Source organism: Macaca fascicularis, chromosome 1, assembly GCF_037993035.2.
Source record: "Macaca fascicularis isolate 582-1 chromosome 1, T2T-MFA8v1.1".
NCBI classification, from domain to species: domain Eukaryota; kingdom Metazoa; phylum Chordata; class Mammalia; order Primates; family Cercopithecidae; genus Macaca; species Macaca fascicularis.
In genome coordinates, this window is record NC_088375.1 from 180,223,490 (window position 1) to 180,245,433 (window position 21,944).

The following is a 21,944-nucleotide window of genomic DNA, read 5'->3' on the forward strand; positions in this document are numbered from 1 at the left end:
CTGTTACAGGCTGGGCGTGGTGGCTCACATCTGTAATCCCAGCACTTTGGGAGGCCAAGGTGGATGAATCACAAGGTCAGGAGTTCAAGACCAGCCTGGCCAAGATGGTGAAACCCCATCTCTACTAAAAATACAAAAACTAGCCGGGTGTGGTGGCAGGCACCTGTAATCCCAGCTACTAGGGAGGCTGAGGCAAAGAACTGCTTGTACCTGGGAGGTGGAGGGTGCAGTGAGCTGAGATTGCGCCATTGCACTCCAGCCTGGGTAACAGAGGAAGACTCTGTCTCAAATAATAATAATAATAATAAAAAATAAATGGAGCTGTCTAGGACACAGGTGGCCACAGAGGACTGGAGCTTAGAGGAGGGGTCTGGGTGGAGATGTCAATGTGGATGTCTTCTGCTTAAAGGAGGTGACAGATGCCTGGAGAACAGAGGACATAGCCTGGAGACAGTGCAAAGTGAAGAGAAGAGAGGCCCAGAACAGGCCCACATTTAAGAAGTAGGCTGAAGAAGGCTGGGTACGGTGGCTCACACCTGTAATTCCAGCACTTTGGGAGGCCAAGGCGGGTGGATCACGAGGTCAGGAGCTCGAGACCAGCCTGGCCAAAATGGTGAAACCTCGTCTCTACTAAAACTACAAAAATTAGCTGGGCATGGTGGTGGGCACCTGTAATCCCAGCTACTCGGGAGGCTGAGGCAGGAGAATCACCTGAATCTGGGAGGTGGAAGTTGCAGTGAGTGGAGATCACACCACTAAACTCTAGCCTGGGCAACAGGAGCCAGACGCCATCGCAAAAAACAATAATAATAAAACAAAATTAAAAAAAAAAGAAGTAGGCTAAAGAAGAAGCCAGGGAATATGGAAAAAGAGCAACCAGAAAAGATGAGGGAAATCCAGGAGTCCAGGTGTCAAGGAAGTTAAGGAAACCACATCCCAAGGAGGGAGTAGTCAGCTGTGTCAACAAGAGGTCAAGTGGTTAAAGTATTCAGGTTGGGTTTAACTCCATGTCCGCTGAGGGGACAGAGGCATAGGCAGTGATTGCAAGCCCCGGGTCAGACAGAAGAGCTGGCTCACATGGAAGCAGGATCAGAGATCTAGTCCTCAAATTCCATACATCAGAGACTAAACCTTAGTGAGGGGAAACATCTTGTTCAAGGTCACACATCATGACTATGGCAAAACAAGGACGAGAAACCTGTCACCCTAAATCCCAGGCCTGAGCTCTTTCAGAATTGCTCCTGTATTCGTCCATTTTCACATTGCTATAAAGAACTGCCCAAGACTAGGTAATTCATTTTATTTGTATTTATTTATTTATTTATTTTTGAGATGGAGTCTTAATCTGTCGCCCAGGGAGTGCAGTGGCGCGATCTTGGCTCACTGCAACCTCTGCCTCCCGGGTTCAAGTGACTTTCCTGCCTCAGCCTCCCGAGAAGCTGGGATTACAGGCATGTGCTACCACACCTGGCTAATTTTGTAATTTTTAGTAGAGACAGGGTTTCTCCATGTTGGTCAGGCTGGTCTCGAACTCCCAACCTTATGTGATCTGCCCACCTCGGCCTCCCAAAGTGCTGGGATTACAGGCGTGAACCACTGTGCCGGTCCCACATGTTGTTTATTCAACCCAGAATGCCTTTTTCCATATCTAGTGAGCTAAAACTCAGTTGTTGAAAGCATCCTCAGTCTCACTTCTTCTAGGAAGCCTTCCTTAATCTCACCCCATCCCACTCCACTTGGACTGGATTAGGTGCCTCCCAAGTGCTCCCAGAGACTTCACAGCACTGATCACAAAATGCTAACAAGCTATGATTGGCCTCCCTCTGTCCCCCATTAGATTATGAACTCTTTGTGGGCAGGACGGTCGCACTGAACTCTTTCTGCCACCTGACATCAACAGACGCTTAGGCTCACACCCATAATCCCAGCACTTTGGGAGGCTGAGGCACAAGGATCACTCGAGGCCAGGATTTCAAGACCAGCTTGGGCAGCATAGCAAGACCTCATCTCCACTGAAAACTTTTTCTAAAAATTAGCAGGGTGTGGTGGTATGTGCCTGTAGTCCCAGCTACTCAGGAGGCTGAGGCGGGAGGACTGGTGAGCCCAGGGTGTTGAGGCTACAACAAGCCATAATCATGCCACTGCACTCCAGCCTGGACAACAGAGTGAGACCCTGTCTAAAAAAAAAAAAAAATATATATATATATATATATACACACACACACACACACACACATATATATATAGTGAATGTTGAATGAATGCAGAGATAAGTGAATGGATAAAGAGGGTCAGTTCTCTATCTGGTCTTGGCAGAAACAGTTCTTCCAGGGAATATGAGGAACAGAAGAAGGGATATAGTTGTAGAAGTGGTAGGTGGCAAACAAAAGTGAACAAGGGAGAGAAGGGGCTGCTAATATATCAGACCAGATATAGCAAGTAGGACTATTAGCATTGTTTAAGCAGCACTGTTGCCTGGTTGGCTCGCTATAGAAAGAAATATTTAGAGAGGCCTACAACTGGAGATTGAATTTTGGTTTCCATTTGGAACGTCATAGGGTCACCTGTGAATTCCCGAACCAGCAAGATGGATCTGAAAGAAAAGTAAAATAGACCTGACTTTGAATCCCTTTCTGTGCCTGATTCTCTGAGTGGCTTTGGAAAATGTGTTATTTTCCTTGAACCTCCATTTTCACATCTATAAAATGGAGATAATAATACCTCATCCCTCCTGGGTGGGTGTGAGGAATACATGAAGTTAGTTAGTGGAAGTGTCTGGCATGTGGTTGGCCCTCATACATTGGCTTCCTTCCCGCCCTAAGGCAGGAGCTAATCTTTTCCTTTCTCTTGCACTAGCACTCCCCAACAGCCTCCAACCCTGACCCAGGCCAGTCCTCTCTCCCTCTTATGATACACAGCAACTTTTTTGTGCCTTTTAAAACACTTACTTAATTCATTGAAATCAGAAAAGTAAGGAACACACTCATTGGTGTGAAGCGATGTCCATGTGAGTAGCTGGGAAGGGGTTTAGCAACACTCAGCCTCCCAAGGATGTTCACATGAAACCCATGCAAAGCCACTGGCAAGAATGTGGGTGCCACCTCCCTGACTCTGAACAGCATAGTGTAAGTGCAAGTAGAGTGGCAAATGGAATATTCTAGGAGCACTAGGGCAGGGTGGCAGCCACCGATATGACTTTGCATGTTCAGCCTGGATTCCCTCTTCTTTGGGGACTAAACCTAACTCCTCTCTGGAACTGGCTCTGCCTTCCTGTTCGCCCCAGTGAGGCCGAACTCAGGCTGGCTTGGCTGATCAGAGCATCCAGCACCTTGAACACAGTGATTGGTTCTGAGATGGTCATGCGATCCAGGTCTGGTCAAAGAGGGAAAGCTGGGATTCTTGGCAAAGCTACTAGGAAAGTTACCAAGGAGGTTTTCATAGGGGTTACCAAGCTGGTAGGACATAAGCCTGAAACCATTAGTGGCCATCCTTGGGGATCTCTGCCTGAGAATGAAGCCAACACCACAGAAAGCAGAGTGAAGAATTAGAAACGGTGTCTTTCCTTTTCTTTTTTCTTTTTTCTTTTTTTCTTTTTTTTTTTTTTAAGATGGAGTCTCCCTCTGTCGCCCCGGCTGGAGTGCAGTGGCACAATCTGGGCTCACTGCAACCTCCGCCTCCCAGATCCAAGTGATTCTCCTGCCTCAGCCTCCCAAGTAGCTGGGATTACAGGTGTGCACCACCATGCCAGGCAAATTTTTGTGTTTTTAGTAGAGACGGGGTCTCACCATGTTGTCCAGGTGGGTCTCAAACTCCTGACCTCAAGTGATCCACCCACCTCGGCCTCCCAAAGTGCTGGGATTACAGGTGTGAGCCAGTGCACCTGGCCAGAAACGTGTTTCTAATGGTGACATTTGAAGCCCAGACCCAGCCAGGACTGGCAGCTGGTGCTACACCAAGGCTTTTCAGTTACATGAACCAAAAAATTCGGTGTCTTATTTAAACCAGTTTGAGCCAGACTTGTTATGTGCAGATTAAATCACTAGGTGTGGAAATTTTTTCTATTTCAAGGATCACATTAGGAAAAAGTCATTTAGTAACAATAGTGGCTTTCACAGACAGCCCGTGGGTGCTTGTGAGACAGAGCTGGGTAGTAGACTCACTTTCTCCATATGCATACAGTTTCATGCCTTTTACATTTTTTGACCATTAGAATGTATTTTCTGTTTTTTTAAAAAATTCATTTACATTCAAGCCATGTAACTTGTTATTTAAAGAACAATAGAAACAATTTGATTTTTCACCTAAATTTATTTCTTGTTATGTCATTTTAGAAAATTTGAAATATACTAAAATATTGTAAAGAAGAAAATTAAGGCTGGGCACGGTGGCTCACACCTGTAATCCCAGCACTTTGGGAGGCCGTGGGGGGCAGATCACGAGGTCAGGAGTTCGAGACGAGCCTGAACAACGTGGTGAAACCCTGTCTCTACTAAAAATACAAAAACAATTAGCCAGGCGTGGTGGCACGTGCTTGTAATCCCAGCTACTCAGGAGGCTGAGGCAGGAGAATCACTTGAACCCAGGAGGCAGAGGTTGCAGTGAGCTGAGATCATGCCATTGCACTCCAGCCTGGGCGACAGAGAGAGACTGTCTCAAAAAAAAAGAAGAAAATTAAAAGCATCTACAACCCCACCATGGTTTGAATTTTAAGATATTTCTTTTTTGTCTTTCTTCAATTTCTTTTCATGTTTTAAATTTCAACCTTGTTTTTTATTTTCTGTAGAGATGGGGTCTCACTATGTTGTCTAGGCTGTTCTCAAACTCCTGGCCTCAAGTGATCCTCCTGCCTTGGCCTCCTAAAGTACTGGGATTACAGGTGTTATCCACAACACCCAGCCTATTCAGTTTTATTTAATCTTTACAGCAACTTTCTGAGGTAAGGACCATCAGTGTCTCATTTTACAGAGGAGAAAACTGACGCTTAGAGAGAAAATGACTTGCTCAAATTCAGAGCTACTAAGTGATGTATAATCACATCATACATGTATAATTTGAAAAACAAATTGTTTCATATAGGTAGTTTGTATTCTTATGTTTTCACTTAAAATTATATCATAAACTTTTTTATGACATTGATTATTTATTTAAAATATGATTGTTGGCTAGGTGTGGTGGCTCACTCCTGTAATCCCAGCACTATGGGAGGCCGAGGTAGACAGATCATTTGAGATCAGGAGTTTGAGACCAGCCTGGCAAATATGGTGAAACCCCATCTCTACTAAAAACACAAAAAAAGTTAGATGGGTGTGGTGGCACATGCCTGTAATCCCACCTACTAGGGAGGCTGAGGCAGGAGAATCACTTGAACCCGGCAGATGGAGGTTGTAGTAAGCCAAGATCACGCCACTGCACTCCAGCCTGGGCAACAGAGTGAGACTCTGTCTTAAACAAACAAACAAACCAAAAAATGATTGTCAGTGGCTGTAAAATATTATTTGATATGACTGATTAATTTATCTATTTGTGACCTATTGCTATTATAGCTGTTTCAATGTGACTTATTTTATTTTATTTCATTTTATTTTATTTATTTATTTATTTTTTGAGACGGAGTCTTGCTCTGTAGCCAGGCTAGAGTGCAATGGCACGATCTTGGCTCTGCCTCCTGGGTTCAAGCAATTCTCCTGCCTCAGCCTCCTGAGTAGCTGGGATTAGAGGAGTCCATCATGCCCGGCTAATTTTTGTATTTTTAGACGGGGTTTCGCCATGTTGGCCAGGCTGGTCTCAAACTCCTGACCTCAAGTGATCTGTCTTCCTCGGCCTCCCAGAGTGCTGAGATTACAGGCGTGAGTCACCACAACTGGCCTTCAATGTGTCTTTTAAATTTTTTTGTGATAAACTCTCTAGTAAGTGAATATTCATATCTCTGGGTATGTGTTCAGGTTCATTCCCAGAAGCCTACTTCCTGGGCAAACAAAATGAAGCTGCTGACATAGGTTGCCACCCTGCCCTTTAGAAGGGCTGGTGCCAGGAACTGTCTCAATGACATCCATGAGGGTACCCAGGCTACCACAGCCTCACCAGCACTGGTCAGTAGTGAACCCACCTTATCTAGGTCTCAGATGTGGACAAGACAGCAGACTCCAGAATTTGCTGTTACTTTCGTCTTTATTGCTTGCAATTTGTTCATAGGTCCTTGTTATAAACCTCAGTCATAAGTTGGGAATGGAAGGAAGTCTAAACATGATTAAGCAAATGGAAGAAGTAATTGAGAATCTGGGGGCAATAAAGACAGCAAGTTGCTAGCAAATGTGTGCTCAGGAATCTACACATCTAAACTAAATTCCAGATAGAATCAAGATGTTAACATAAATGATAAAATCATAAAGGTGTTGGAGGAAAACATTGATGAATTACTTTATAACCTGGAAACGGGCAAACGCTTTTGGGCATGACATTAACCTAGAAGATATAAAATAAAATAATAATAAATTTGAGAACATAAAAGACTTTAAATTTCCATATGCCAAAAACACTGTAAACAAAACAGAAGATAATATATACAGAGAAACTAGTCTAATTTATCTTATAAACAAGTCTAGTTTCATTTAAATATAAATAATTTTCATAAATTAATAAGATGAACAGACCAACATAAAAGTGGATAAAGAAATGAAGAAGTTGTTTGTATAAAAGGAAATACATGAGCACCGTTCCATGGTTTAGAGAAAAAAGAAAAGAAAAAGAATTACAAATGGCTAATAAATATAGTAAAAAGATGAGCAACCTCACTTATAATTAAGTTAATGCAAATTAAAACAATGAGACTCCATTTTCACCTATCAGATTGTCGAAATTAAAAAGTTTGAGGGCCAGGCGCGGTGGCTCACGCCTATAATCCCAGCACTTTGGGAGGCCAAGGCGGGCAGATCACGAGGTCAGGAGTTCAAGACCAGCCTGGCCAACATGTTGAAATCCCGTCTCTACTAAAAACACAAAATTAGCTGGGTATGGTGGTGCATGCCGGTAATCCCAGCTACTCGGAAAGCTGAGGCAGGAGAATCGCTTGAATCCGGGAGGCAGAGGTTGCAGTGAGCCCATATCGCGCCATTGCACTCCAACCTAGGCAACAGGAATGAAACTCCCTCTAAAAAAAAAAAAAAAAAAAAAAAAAAAAAATGCAGCTGGGCATGGTGGCTCATGCCTGTAATCCCAGCACTTTGGGATGCCAAGGCGGGCAGATCACGAGGACAGGAGATCGAGACCATCCTGGTCAACATGGTGAAACCCCATCTCTACTAAAAGTACAAAAATTAGCTGGGCGTGATGGCGCGTGCCTGTAATCTCAGCTACTCAGGAGGCTGAGGCAGGAGAATCGCTTGAATCCAGGAGGCAGAGGTTGCAGTGAGCTAGGATCGCACCACTGGACTCCAGCCTGGTGAATGAGCAAGACTCCGTCCCAAAAAAAAAAAGAAAAAAAAAGATTGCTTGAATGTTGACAAGGGAGTAGACTCAATGGAACATTCTTGGTGCTGTATAAACTTTGAAGGTAATTTTTTCACCCATACTACAAGATACTATGAAGCTACTAAAAAAAAAAGAGATGTGCTGGGCGCAGTGGCTTACGCCTGTAATCCCAGCACTTTGGGAGGCCAAAGTGGGCGGATTACCTGACGTCAGGAGTTCAAGACCAGCCTGACCAACATGGAGAAACCACGTCTCTACTAAAAATACAAAATTAGCCAGGCATGGTGATGCGTGCCTGTAATCCCAGCTACTCGGGAGGCTGAGGCAGGAGAATCGCTTGAACCTGGGAGGCAGAAGTTGCGGTGAGCCGAGATTGTGCCATCATACTCCAGCCTGGGCAACAACAGCAAAACTCCATCTCAGAAAAAAAAAAAAAAGAAAAAAAGAGATGGTCTGGGCATGATGGCTTACGCCTGTAATCCCAGCAGTTTGGGAGGCTGAGGAGGGTGGATCACTTGAGGTCAGGAGTTCTATACCAGCTTGGTCAACATGGGGAAACCCCATCTCTACTAAAAAATAAAAAAAAGTAGCCAAGTGTGGTGGTGCCTGCCTATAATCCCAGCTATTTCAGAAGATGAGGCAGAAGAATCACTTGAACTCGGGAGGCGGAGGTTGCAGTGAGCCAGGATCACACCACTGCACTCTAGCATGAGCAAGACAGAGTGAGACTCTGTCTCAAAAAAAAAAAAAAAAAAAGAATTAGACCAAAAAAAAAAAAAAGAATGTAACATGAAAAGATGTTCATATAGGATATACTAAGTGAAAAAAGCAAGTTACAGAACAGTAAATATAAGATGAATTCATTTGTTAAAAATAAAAAGAATAGGAGCCTGGCACGGTGGCTCACGCCTATAATCCCAGCACTTTGGGAGGCTGAGACAGGAGGATCACCTGAGGTCAAGAGTTCCAGACCAGCCTGGCTAACATGGTGAAACTCCGTCTCTACTGAAAATGTAAAAATTAACTAGACGTGGTGGTGCATGCCTGTAGTCCCAGCTACTCGGGAGGCTGGGGCAGGAGAATCGCTTGAACCTAGGAGACAGAGGTTGCAGTGAGCCGAGATCATGCCACTGCACTCCAGCCTGGGTGACAGTGCCAGATTCCATCTCAAAAAATAATAAATAATTTAAAAGAATAGGCTGGACATAGTGGCTCACACCTAGAATCCCAAAACTTTGGGAGGCTGAGGTGGGTGGATTGCTTCAGCCCAGGAGTTGGAGACCAGCGTGGACAACATAGCAAAACCCAGTTTCTACAAAACAATACAAAAATTTGCCAGGTGTGGTGATGCACACTTATAGCCCCAGCTACTTGGGAGGCTGAGGTGGGAGGATCCCCTAAGCCTAGAAAGGTCAAGGTTGCAGTGAGCCATGATCGAGCCAATGCACTCCAGCCTGTGTGACAGAGACCTTGTGTCAAAAAAAAGGAAAGAAAGAAAAAAATATATACATAAACATGTTTGGAGATATGTAGAAAATACTTGAAGTGAATCATCAGAAACTGTAAACTCTAAACTGCTGGGATTACCCGTCGGACCAAAGCCAAACTCTCTATCTACCTCCCCACCATAACTTTGCACCAAGTCCCCTAATGCTCCCTGTTGCTTCACACCTCTGTGATTTTACTTTGCTGACTCCTCATCTACCATTTCCTAGCCCCCCATCATCTGCCTGGCAACTCCTCTTCATCCTTCAAGACTCACCAAAGCCCTTCCCGCTCTGGGTCATCATTCCAGATTTTCTGAAATAAAATACTCATTTGTTCCCTTGTGCCACATTGCATATCCCTCTACCTCAGTTCTTTTATTATTATTATTATTACTATTATTATTTTTGAGACGGAGTTTTGCTCTTGTTGCCCAGGCTGGAGTGCAATGGCACAATTTCGGCTCACTGCAACCTCCACCTATCAGGCTCAAGCAATCCTCCCACCTTATCCTCCCAAGTAGCTGGGACCACAGACACACACCACCATGCCTGGCTAAGTTTTTGTATTTTTGGTAGAGACAGGATTTCACCATGTTGCCCAGGTTGGTCTTCAACTACTGAGCTCAAGTGATCAGCCTGCCTCAGCCTCCCAAAGTGCTGGGATTACAGGTGTGAGCCACGGTGCCTGGCTTCCTCTATCTTTTTTTTTTTTTTTTTGAGATGGAGTCTCGCTCTGTCACCCAGGCTCCAGCACAGTGGTGCGATCTCAGCTCACTGCAAGCTCTGCCTCCCAGGTTTATGCCATTCACACCATTCTCCTGCCTCAGACTCCCATGTAGCTGGGACTGCAGGCGTCCATCACCACGCCCGGCTAATTTTTTGCATTTTTAGTAGAGACAGGGTTTTACCATGTTAGCCAGGATGGTCTCAATCTCCTGACCTTGTGATCTGCCCACAACGGCCTCCCAAAGTGCTAGGATTACAGGTGTGAGCCCGGCCCCCTTATCTTAGTTCTTATAATTTCCCATTAAACTGTATATGTGTGCCTGTCAGCTTTGTTAGACTTGGAGCTCCTTGAGGGCTCAGATATTTAATCTCTAAACTTAGTTAATGTTCATGGAATGAAAAAATGAGCACACCACTTGGCTGGCATGTCTCTATTCCACCCATTTGTCTTTACTTGCCAAGTCGTCTCCTCTCCTTGCCTTTTCATCATGGTACCCAAAAAGGGATACCCGATAAGTGACTGTGAGCACTGTCTCTATGGAGGAAAGCTGGCTATGTATGCATGCACACCACATGCACTCCCGTGTACACACATGGGCACACACACACACAGACACTCATGTTTCACAGTTTGCTTCCATCTGTGCCCATAAACTCATGAAGCTTTTCCCCACCCCACGGGCCAAGAGCAGACCTTGTTCTAAGCAGACCCATTCTTAGATACTATACCTTTGAGATCCACTTTTAGTTCAGCACTTTTGATAAGAATACAGGTATGTCTTTGCTGTTGTCAGACAGGAATATGGATGATAAAGACAAGAGTGGGTGGGCACCTCACTTGAAGCCTCCAAGTGCTCTTTTAGATCTGGGGAGGACAATGGAAAGCCACACCCCCATCAACATGCCTCGGCCCTCCAGTTTTACTAAACAACAACCTATCAAGAAATACCACAGGAAAATGTTTTGTTATTTGCTTTATAACAGTTTTTGAGTTCATTCTCTGTGATGTCATACACTGCATCCATTAGGATATATATATATATGTGTGTGTGTGTGTGTGTATATATATATATATATATATATATTTTTTTTTTTTTTTTAGATGGAGTCTCACTCTGTCGCCCAGGCTGGAGTGCAGTGGAGCGATCTGGGCTCACTGCAAGCTCTGCCTCCAGGGTTCAGGCCATTCTCCAGCCTCAGCCTCCTGGTAGCTGGGACTATAGGTGCCCACCACCATGCCCGGCTAATTTTTTGTATTTTTAGTAGAGACGGGGTTTCACTGTGTTAGCCAGGATGATCTTGATCTCCTGACCTCGTGATCCACCCGCCTCGGCTTCCCAAAGTGCTTGGATTACAGGTGTGAGCCACAGCGCCCAGCCGCATCCATTAGGATTTTTGTGCTTTTTTTTTTTTTTTTGAGATGGAGTCTCACTCTGTCACCCAGGCTGGAGTGCAATGTCCCTATCTTGGCTCACTGCAACCTCTGCCTCCCAGGTTCAAGCAATTCTCCTGCCTCAGTCTCCTGAGTAGCTGGGATTACAGATGTGCGCCACCACGCCTAGCTAATTTTTGTATTTTTAGTAGAGACAAGGTTTTGCCATGTTGTCCTGGATGGTCTCGAACTCCTGACCTCATGATCCACCCACCTCGGCCTCCCAAAGTGCTGGGATTACAGGCGTGCACCACCGTGCCTGACCCGTTCTTTTTTTTTTGAGACCGAGTCTTCTCTGTCGCCTATGCTGGAGGGCAGTGATGCAATCTTGGCTTACTGCAACCTCCATCTCCTGGGTTTAAACAATTCTCTTGCCTCAGCCTACTGAGTAACTGGGATTACAGGGATGCACCACCATGCCCAGCTAATTTTTATGTTTTTAGTAGAGATGGGGTTTCATCCTGTTGGCCAGGCTGGTCTCGAACTCCTGACCTCAGGTGATCTGCCTGCTCAGCCTCCCAAAGTGTTAGGATTACAGGCGTGAGCCACCGCACCCGGCTGAGGGTTTCTGTTTTTAAGCAACAGACACTGACTGTGGCTAATGTGAGCCCAAAAGGAATCCCTGTGAAGGCTATGATGTAGCTTGTGGAACCGGGGAAAATGCTGAAGCGTGCAGGCTTGGAGAGGACGCTGTGGGATAGTTCTGGAGATCCAAGTAGCAGGAACTGGCAGATAGCCTTTATTTATTTTTTTAAATTTTATTTTATTTTATTTGGCCGGGCGCGGTGGCTCAAGCCTGTAATCCCAGCACTTTGGGAGGCCGAGACGGGCAGATCACGAGGTCAGGAGATCGAGACCATCCTGGCTAATACGGTGAAACCCCGTCTCTACTAAAAATACAAAAAACTAGCCGGGCGAGGTGGCGGGCGCCTGTGGTCCCAGCTACTCGGGAGGCTGAGGCAGGAGAATGGCGGGAACCCGGGAGGCAGAGCTTGCAGTGAGCTGAGGTCTGACCACTGCACTCCAGCCCAGGCGACAGAGCGAGACTCTGTCTCAAAAAAAAAAAAAAAAGAGTTTCGCTCTTGTCGCCCAGGCTGGAGTGCAATGACGTGATCATGGCTCACAGCAACCTCCACCTCCCGGGTTCAAGTGATTCTCCTGCCTCAGCCTTCTGAGTAGCTGGGATTACAGGTGCCTGCCATCACACTCGGTTAATTTTTGTATTTTTTTTTTTTAGTAGAGATGGGTTCCACCATATTGGCCAGGCTGGTCTTGAACTCCTGACCTCAGGTGATCCACCTGCCTCGGTCTCCCAAAGTGCTGGGATTATAGCAGACGGCCTTTTAAAGGCCCATATCAAGGCCAGGCACGGTGGCTTACGCTTGTAATCCCAGCACTTTGAGAGGCTGAGGCAGGTGATCATCTGTGGTCAGGAGTTTGAGACCTACCTGGCCAACATGGTGAAACCCCGTCTGTACTAAAAAAAAAAAATACGAAAATTAGCCAGGCGTGGTGACACACGTCTGTAACCCCAGCTACTCGGGAGACTGAGGCAGGAGAATCAGTTGAACCCAGGAGGCGAGGTTGCTGGAGCCGAGACCGCGCCACTGCACTCCAGCCTGTGTGACAGAGCGAGACTCCGTCTCAAAAAAATAAATAAAAAATAAAAAATAAAAAAAATTAGCCAGGTGTGGTGGCGCACACCTGTAATCCCAGCTACCCAGGAGGCTGAGGCATGAGAATTGCTTGAACCCGGAGACGGACGTTGCCGTGAGCCGAGATCACGCCACTGCACTCCAGCCTGGGCAACAGAGTAAGACTGCCTCAAAAAAAAAAAAAAAAAAAAAAAAAAGGCCCGGCTGGGAGCGGCGGCTCACGCCTGTAATCCCAGCACTTTGGGAGGCCGAAGCGGGTAAATACTTGAGGTCAGGAGTTTGAGACCAGCCTGGTTAAAATGTTGAAACCCCATCTCTACTAAAAAAAAAAAATACAAAAATTAGCCAGCCGTGGTGACGCGCATCTGTAACCCCAGCTACTCGGGAGACTGCGGCAGGAGAATCAGTTGAACCCAGGAGGCGGAGGTTGCTGGAGCCAAGACCGCGCCACTGCACTCCAGCCTGTGCGACAGAGCGAGACTCCGTCTCAAAAAAAAAAAAAAAAGCCCATATCGGACATCTTTTGTGCTCACGTCCTCTCGTGCTCCCCTCTACTACCACTGTGGTCTTCTCTGCACGGATTTGTCGCATATGCATGGACAGAACTTCATCTCGAAATGAGGTGTTCTGCAGCCTCTGCCCCAGGCTTCCTGCCCCAAGCTTCTCCCAACAGCCACCTAAGGTGCCTTTGGGAACCTGCTGGGCATCCCAGAGAAGCAGATCCCAGAAAAGTGCACCCTTACCCAATGGGGAGAGCAGCCAATGGACACATGCTTCTCCCTTTCCCCACCCCTCTCCAAGACTGTTCTGAGACCCATGCTCTACTCCTTCGAAGGTTCCAGTGGGTTGGAGCAGCAGCCTTGATCATCCTTGTGCTAGTCTCTTCCCTGTTTCTCTCTTCCTTGTTTCTCCCTTCTGCTCCCTAGAATCCTTTCCCAAATGCATATCCTGCACCCAAGTCCTTGCTCAGGCTCTAAGTTCAGGGGAGCCTAGACTAAGATGAAACCCCAGCTGGGTGTGGTCGGTGGCTCATGCCTGTAATGCCAGCACTTTGGGAGGCCGAGGCGGGTGGATTGCCTGAGCTCAGAAGTTTGCGACTATCCTGGGCAACACGGTGAAACCCCGTCTCTACTAAAATACAAATTATTAGCTGGGCTTGGCGGTGTGTGCCTGTAGTCCCAGCTACTTGGGAGGCTGAAGCAGCTGAGATCATGCCACTGCACTCCAGCCTGGGCGACAGAGCGAGACTCTGTCTCAAAAAAAAAAAGACTAAACTCCAGCTTGGGGATAAACTGACTACCTTGTGAGACAGGCTACGATTCCAATTCCAAGGGTAAACCTGTAATTGGCTGGGCCCAGATCAGGGGCTAGCCTTTGGCCAGACTGATGGAAGTTCCCACGTGACTCTGTCCCATCGTGGAGAGATAGGTCCCCAAGCCAATCAATATGGTTATCAGAAGAAGTGCAACAGATCCCCTTCACTGGGGTTTCTCCACACTCAGGAGGTGCTGGAGCATCTCACACACCCCACACCTAACCCAAGGTGTTTCCCACTCAAACCTTCTCTGGCATTCCTTCCTTGGTACATGGCATACTGTCCTCCCAGATGCCCAAGCCTGATGAGGCCCTCATCTCCCCTCATTTCCACGGGAGCCAGTGGACCCCAGCTTGGCGACCCCGCCTCCTTCCTTCTTCCAGACTCGCCTGCTCTCCGTCTCACGGCCACTGTCCAGGTATCCCTCCCTGAGTGCATCAGTCTTCTAACTGGTCCTCTCACACTCACTGGCTCCCTTTCTGTCTCTCTCAAATTGTTCCTAGCTACTAGAGTGATCTTCCTAAGAGACAGATTTGAACAAATCACTGCTGGCTAGGTGTGGTGGCTCACAGCTGTAATCCCAGCACTTTAAGAGGCTGAAGTGGGCTGATTGTTTAAGCTCAGGACTTCGGGACCAGCTTGGGCAACATGTCAAAACCCAGTCTCTACAAAAAATAAAAAATAAAAATGAAAATGTATACAGACACACACACACACACACACACACATTACCTGGGTGTGGTGGCATGTGCCTGTAGTTCCAGCTACTTGGGAGGCTGAGATGGGAGGATAACCTGAGCCTGGGAGATCAAGGCTTCAGTGAACTGTGATCGTGCCGCCACACTCCAGCCTGGGCAACAGAGGGAGATCCTGTCTCAAAAAAAGAAAAAAAGAAAAAAAAATCACTTTGCTGCTTAAAACTCCTGACCAGTTCCCCATTGCTCTCAAGATAAAGTCTTGGCACCTTAAATGGCATAATCTTCTCATGACCTGGCCCTACAGGCCTCTCCATTAGCCATTCCTCTTTCCCTCATGCAGCTTCCCCAGCAGCCACACTGAACTACAGGCCATTCTCTTTTATCTATTCCTGGTGACTGGAATGCTGTTCTGCAATAGTAAGTATGCCTTCAACTGCAAGTAACAGAACATCCTTGACTCAAACTGGTTTAAACCATCAGGAAACACATTATCTCGCAAGATGGGCCCCAGGCCCTATACAATCAGCAGCTCAAGAATGTTGAGGAGCCAGCTCTTTCTGTCTCTTCTCTGCCATCCATGGGGTCAGATTCATTCTAAAGTTGGATCCTCCCTGGGTTGGAAGAATACAGCAGCAAATTCAAACTTCACACCCAGACATGACAACAGCCACAGGAAGAAAAATGGGCCACGTCTGGTGTCTCTGTATTAGCTGCTCAGAAACACTTCTCAGAAGCCCCTTAGCAGACCTCTCCTCACCTCACATTGGCCAGGATGGTCACATGCCTGTCCCTAAACTAACCACCAGCAACAGAAGTGAGATTAAAATCAGTGGAAGGGATCTAGGGGGTCAACCTCCATCCATGACTCCAACAACTGCCCTTTTCTTTTTCTTTCTTTTTTTGAGACACAGTTTTGCTCTTGTTGTCCAGGCTGGAGCGCAATGGCGCGATCTCAGCTCACTGCAAGCTCCGCTTCCCGGGTTCACGCCATTCTCCTGCCTCAGCCTCCCAAGTAGCTGGGACTACAGGCGCCTGCCACCACACCCGGCTAATTTTTTGTATTTTTTTTTAGTCAAGACGGGGTTTCACCGTGTTAGCCAGGATGGTCTCGATCTCCTGACCTCGTGATCCACCCGCCTCAGCCTCCCAAAGTGCTGGGATTATAGGTGTGAGCCACCGCGCCTGGCCGGTTTTTGTATTTATAGTAGAGACAGGGTTTTGCCACGTTGGCCAGGCTAGTCTTGAACTCTTCACCTCAGGTGATCTGCCTGCCTCGGCCTCCCAAAGTGCTGGGATCACAGGTGTGAGCCACCACATCCCGCCACCTGCCTTTTTCATTTGGCTAATTTTTTCAAAACTCAAGTGTTAACTCCTATGAATAGTCATCAAAAGACAACATCCCCCTTCTGATGTGTCTGTCTGCCCCACTAGACTGTAAGTTCTGTCCTGCTTTTTGTTTTGTTTTGTTTGAGACAGAGTCTTGCTCTGTCACCCAGGCGAGAGTGCAGTGGCGCGATCTCGGCTCACTGCAAGCTCCGCCTCCCAGGTTCACGCCATTCTCCTGCCTCAGCCTGCAGAGTAGCTGGGACTACAGGCGCCTGCCACCACGCCCGGCTAATTTTTTTGTATTTTTATTAGAGATGAGGTTTAATCGTGTTAGCCAGGATGGTCTCGATCTCCTGACTTCGTGATCCTCCCGCATTGGCCTCCCAAAGTGCTGGGGTTACAGGCGTGAGCCACTGCACCTGGCCAGTTCTTCCTGTATAAGAAGCTGGTTCTTATTGACTCTGTATCCCCAGTGCCTAGCTCAAGGCTGGTACACAGGAGAAACAATTCGGTTGTTGAATATTTCTGTAATTAAAAAACAGCAGGTTGGGCTCGGTGTCTCACACACCTGTAATCCCAGAACTCTGGGAGGCCGAGGAAGGTGGATTGCTTGAGCCCAGGAGCTCAAGACCAGCCTGGGCAACATGGCAAAAACTCATCTCTACAAAAAAAAAAAAAAAATTAAAAAACAAAATTATCAGGGCGTGGTGGCACATGCCTGTAGTCCCAGCTACTTGGGAGGCTGAGGTGGAATGATCACTTAAGCCCATAGGTAAAGGCTGCAGTGAGCTGTGATCATGTCACTGTACTCCAGCCTGGCCAATTGAACAAGACCCTGTCTCAAAAAACAAAACAACAATAACAACAGCAACTTTAGGCCACGTGTGGTGTCTCATACCTATAATCCCAATACTTTGGGAAGCTAAGGTTCAAGGATTCCTTGAGGCTTGTGGTTCAAGGCCAGCCTGGGCAATATAGCAAGACACTATCTCTATATAATTTAAAATAAAAACAAACTAAAACTAAAAAAAACACTTTTTATTATTATTATTTTTTAAATTTTTGAGATGGAGTCTCATTCTGTCCCCTAGGCTGGAGTGCAGTGGTGAGATCTCGGCTCACTACAACCTCTGCCTCCTGGGAATTCAAGCAATTCTCATGCCTCAGCCTCCTGAGTAGCTGGGATTACAGACACCTGACCACCACGCCAGCTAATTTTTTTGTATTTTTAATAGAGACTGGGTTTCCCCATGTTGGCCAGGCTGGTCTTGAACTCCTGACCTCAGGTTATCCACCCCCCTCAACCTCCCAAAGTACTGGGATTACAGACATGAGCCACCGCCCCAGCCAAAAACTTTACTTTATTCTTTAAATCAAAATGTATCTTACCATCCATTCTGTCTGTAACCAGTTTTTTCTATTTAACAATATATTATTTAAAAAACTTTCCATCGGCCGGGCGCAGTGGCTCAAGCCTGTAATCCCAGCACTTTGGGAGGCCGAGATGGGCGGATCACGAGGTCAGGAGATCAAGACCATCCTGGCTAACACGGTGAAACCCCGTCTCTACTAAAAAATACAAAAATCTAGCCGGGCGAGGTGGCGAGCGCCTGTAGTCCCAGCTACTCAGGAGGCTGAGGCAGGAGAATGGCGTGAACCCGGGAGGCGGAGGTTGCAGTGAGCTGAGATCCGGCCACTGCAGTCCAGCCGGGGGAACAGAGCGAGACTCCGTCTCAAAAAAAAAAAAAAAAAAAAAAAAAAAAAACCTTTCCATCATATTGTGTCATTTTAATAGCTACATAGTATTTCATAGTATTGACACACTGTGCTACAAATTATTCAACCCCTACCAGTGATTGGTCATTTAGATTGTCTCTTTTTTTTTTTAGCATTATAAACAATGTTGTGGTATATACTAACAATGTTTATATACTAATTTATAAATTTACAATACTATAAACAATGTTTTAGTATTATAAACAAAGTTGTGGTAAACTTCCTTTTACACAGATCTTAGACACTTGTGTTACTTACCTATGATAAATCCCTAAGAGTGGTATGTGGTTTAAAAAAATCAGACAGTGGCTCACGCTGGAAATCCCAGCACTTCGGGAGATCAAGTTGGGAGGATTGCTTGAGCCCAGGATTTTGCGACCAGCCCGGGCAACATAGTAAGACCCCATCTCTACCAAAAAAATCTAAAAAAATTAGGCCAGGTGAGGTGGCTCACACCTGTAATTTCAGCACTTTGGGAGGCCAAGGCAGGCAGATCACTTACAGCCAGGAGTTTGAGACCAGCCTGGCCAACATGGTGAAATCCTGTCTCTATTTATTTATACATTTTAATTGTATTTATACACTAAAAATAAAATATTTTTTAAAAATTAGCTAGGTTGGCCTGGCATGGTGGCTCACGCCTGTAATCCCAGTGCTTTGGGAGGCCAAGGCAGGTGGATCACGAGGTCAGGAGTTCAAGACCAGCCTGACCAACATGGTGAAACCCCATCTTTATTAAAAATACAAAAATTAACCGGGCGTGGTGGCACGTGCCTGTAATCCCAGCTACTCAGGAGGCTGAGGCAGGAGAACTCCTTGAACCTGGGAGGCAGAGGTTGCAGTGAGCCAAAATTACGCCACTGGACTCCAGCTTGGGTGGTAAAGCGAGACTCTCTCAAAACAAACAAACAAACAAACAAATAAATAAATAAATTTAATTTAGTCAATTAATTAAATAAATAAAAATAAAAATTAGCCAGGCATGGTGGCGCACACCTGTAAGTCTAGCTACTTAGGAGGCTAAGGTGGGAGGATCACTTGAGCCCGGGAAGTCTAGGCTGCAGTGAGCTGAGATCACACCACTGCACTCCAGGCTGGGTGACAGAGTGAAACCCTGTCTAAAAAAAAAAAACTTAATGAAAACAATTCAAAACCAGATGAGTGAAAATTATTTGCTATGTCTCCCATCAAGAGACGTGGTCTACATCCCCTTTTTCAAAACCCTGAAATCTGGTGAAGCTGTGCTGCTTGGACCACTAGAGTACAGTAGAAGTGACAAGGTATGACTTCTGAGGCCAGATCACAAAAGTTCATGCGGCTTCCACTTTGGTTTCCTAGAATATTCCCTTTCAGGACTTTCTTTTTTTTTTTTTAGACAGACTCTCACTCTGTTGCCCAGGCTGGAGTGCAATGGAGCAATCTTGGCTCTCTGTAAACTCCGCATCCCAGGTTCAAGTGATTCTCCTGTCTCAGCCTCCCGAGTAGCTGGGATTACAGGTGCCCACCACCACACCCAGCTAATTTTTTTGTATTTTTAATAGAGACGGCGTTTCATCATGTTGGCCAGGCTAGCCTCGAACTCCTGACCTCAGGTGATCCACCCGCCTCGGCCTCCCAAAGTACTGGGATTACAGGTGTGAGCCACGGCACCTGGCCAGGACTCTCCTTTTTGAAACCCATCTGACATGCAGTGAATTGCCCAAGCCATAAGGAGCGGCCATAATCCCAGCTGAGCCCAATTTTCTTTTTTTTTTTTTTTTTTTGAGACGGAGTCTCGCTCTGTCGCCCAGGCTGGAGTGCAGTGGCGCGATCTCGGCTCACTGCAAGCTCCGCCTCCCGGGTTCACGCCATTCTCCTGCCTCAGCCTCCCGAGTAGCTGGGACTACAGGCGCCCACAACCGCGCCCGGCTAATTTTTTGTATTTTTAGTAGAGACGGGGTTTCACCGTGGTCTCGATCTCCTGACCTTGTGATCCGCCCGCCTCGGCCTCCCAAAGTGCTGGGATTACAGGCGTGAGCCACCGCGCCCGGCCCAATTTTCAACTCATCCCAGTTCAGGCATCAGACATGTGAGAGAAGAAGCTTCCGGAGGATTCCGTCTCTGAGCTCTTGGAGTCCTCCCAGTTGAGGCCCCAGACACTGTGCAGAAGAGAATAACTATCCCCACTGTGCCCTGTCCAAGGTACAAAAAATCCCTGAGCAGAGTCAAGCAGCTGTTGTTTATAGCACTACGTTCAGGGTGGTGGTCATGCAACAATAGTACCTGGAATAAACGCAATTTCTCTTATAAAAATACACACATTTCTGGCCATGTGCGGTGGCTCACTCCTGTAATCCCAGCACTTTGGGAGGCCGAGACAGGCAGATCACCTGAGGTCAGGAGTTCCAGATGAGCCTGGCCAGCATGGTAAAACCCCATCTCTACTAAAAATACAAAAATTAGCCAGGCGCGGTGGCGTATGCCTGTAGTCCCAGCTACTTGGGAGGCTGAGGTAGGAGAATCGCTTGAACTCAGGAGGCGGAGGTTGCAGTGAGCTGAGATCACGCCACTGCACTCTGGCCTAGGTGACAGAGTGAGACTCCGTTTCAAAAAAAAAAAAAAATATATATATATATATACACATACACACACACACATTTTAAACGTTTTGACTATTTAGTAAATGCTAAATTAAATCACAGTGCTAGTAAATGTTGAGAAAAAAAGACTACATTAAGATTTTATAATGGCCGGGCGCGGTGGCTCAAGCCTGTAATCCCAGCACTTTGGAAGGCCGAGACGGGCGGATCATGAGGTCAGAAGATCGAGACCATCCTGGCTAACACGGTGAAACCCCGTCTCTACTAAAAAATACAAAAAACTAGCCGGGCGAGGTGGTGGGCGTCTGTAGTCCCAGCTACTCGGGAGGCTGAGGCAGGAGGATGGCTTAAACCCGGGAGGCGGAGCTTGCAGTGAGCTGAGATCCGGCCACAGTACCCCAGCCTGGGCGACAGAGCGAGACTCCGTCTCAAAAAAAAAAAAAAAAAAAGATTTTATAGCTTAATACAAGAAGACATGATGTATGTCTGGACTGCTACCTTGAACAATCTTACTGACATGTCTGCTTTAGATTGGGTTCCCTGGAAACCAACCCTGATTCAGAGAGTTGTGGCTCAAAGTTCTTAGGGAAGTGCTCTTAGAAGATGTGCCTGGAAGGCAGGTAGGAAGTCTGGACTGGGCAGAGGCAGAAACCGACCTTCATTGGCTGTCATTGAGGCCTCAACTGATCCCATGGAGTGCCCTAGAGCGGAGACGGCCCTTCAGAGGTGTCCTAAGTAGGCTGGCTGTGGTGACCTATGCCTGTAATCCCAGCACTTTGGGAGGCCGAGGCGGGGGCATTGTTTGAGCCCAGGAGCTCAAGACCAGCTTGGGCAACATGATGAAACTCCATCTCTACTAAAAATGGAAAAATTAGCTGGGAGTGGTGGCATGCACCTGTAGTCCTAGCTACTCAGGAGGCTGAGGTGGGAGGATCACCTGAGTCCAGGAGGTGGAGGTTACAGTGAGCTGTGATTGTGCCACTGCACACCAGCCTGGGCTACAAAGTGAGACTCTGTTTCAAAAAAAAAAAAAAAAAAAGGCTGGGGGGCTGGTATGGTGGCTTACACCTGTTACCCCAGTACTTTGGGAGGCTGAGGTGGGACGATCACTTGAGGCCAGGAGTTCAAGACCAGCCTAGCCAACATGGTGAAACTCTGTCTCTACTAAAAATACAAAAATTAGCCAGGGGTGGTGGCACACGCCTGTATCCTCAGCTACTCTGGTGGCTGAGACAGGAGGATCACTTGAACCTGGGAGGTGGAGGTTGTAGTGAGCTGAGATCATGTCTGGGTAACAGAGTGAGACTCTATCTCAAAAAGAAAAAAAAAAAAAGGCTAAGCTGAAGCAAGGGCAGCCAGCTGGCCATTGTACCTCCATATTAGCCAGGCATTGGCCATGAGCCACCCACTGGGAGGGGGCATAACCTTGACTGAGGATCTCTGCAGCTGAGGAAATTCCTTGTGAGAGATGCAGTTGGCGTTC

The 21,944-nt window shown here is 46.8% G+C and overlaps 1 long non-coding RNA gene across 1 annotated transcript in view; it reads right to left on the minus strand.

Annotated features, from left to right (window-relative positions):
- Positions 1-6,149: 6,149 nt before the first annotated feature.
- The window catches only part of LOC123572757 (uncharacterized), a 32,082-nt gene continuing 16,287 nt past the window's right edge, over positions 6,150-21,944 (minus strand). The window contains exons 2-4 of the long non-coding RNA XR_006697266.2: positions 14,815-14,952; positions 10,410-10,615; positions 6,150-6,462 (exon numbers count right to left, since the gene is read on the minus strand). This is a non-coding gene — a long non-coding RNA (uncharacterized lncRNA). The remainder of the gene's footprint in view (positions 6,463-10,409; positions 10,616-14,814; positions 14,953-21,944) is intronic.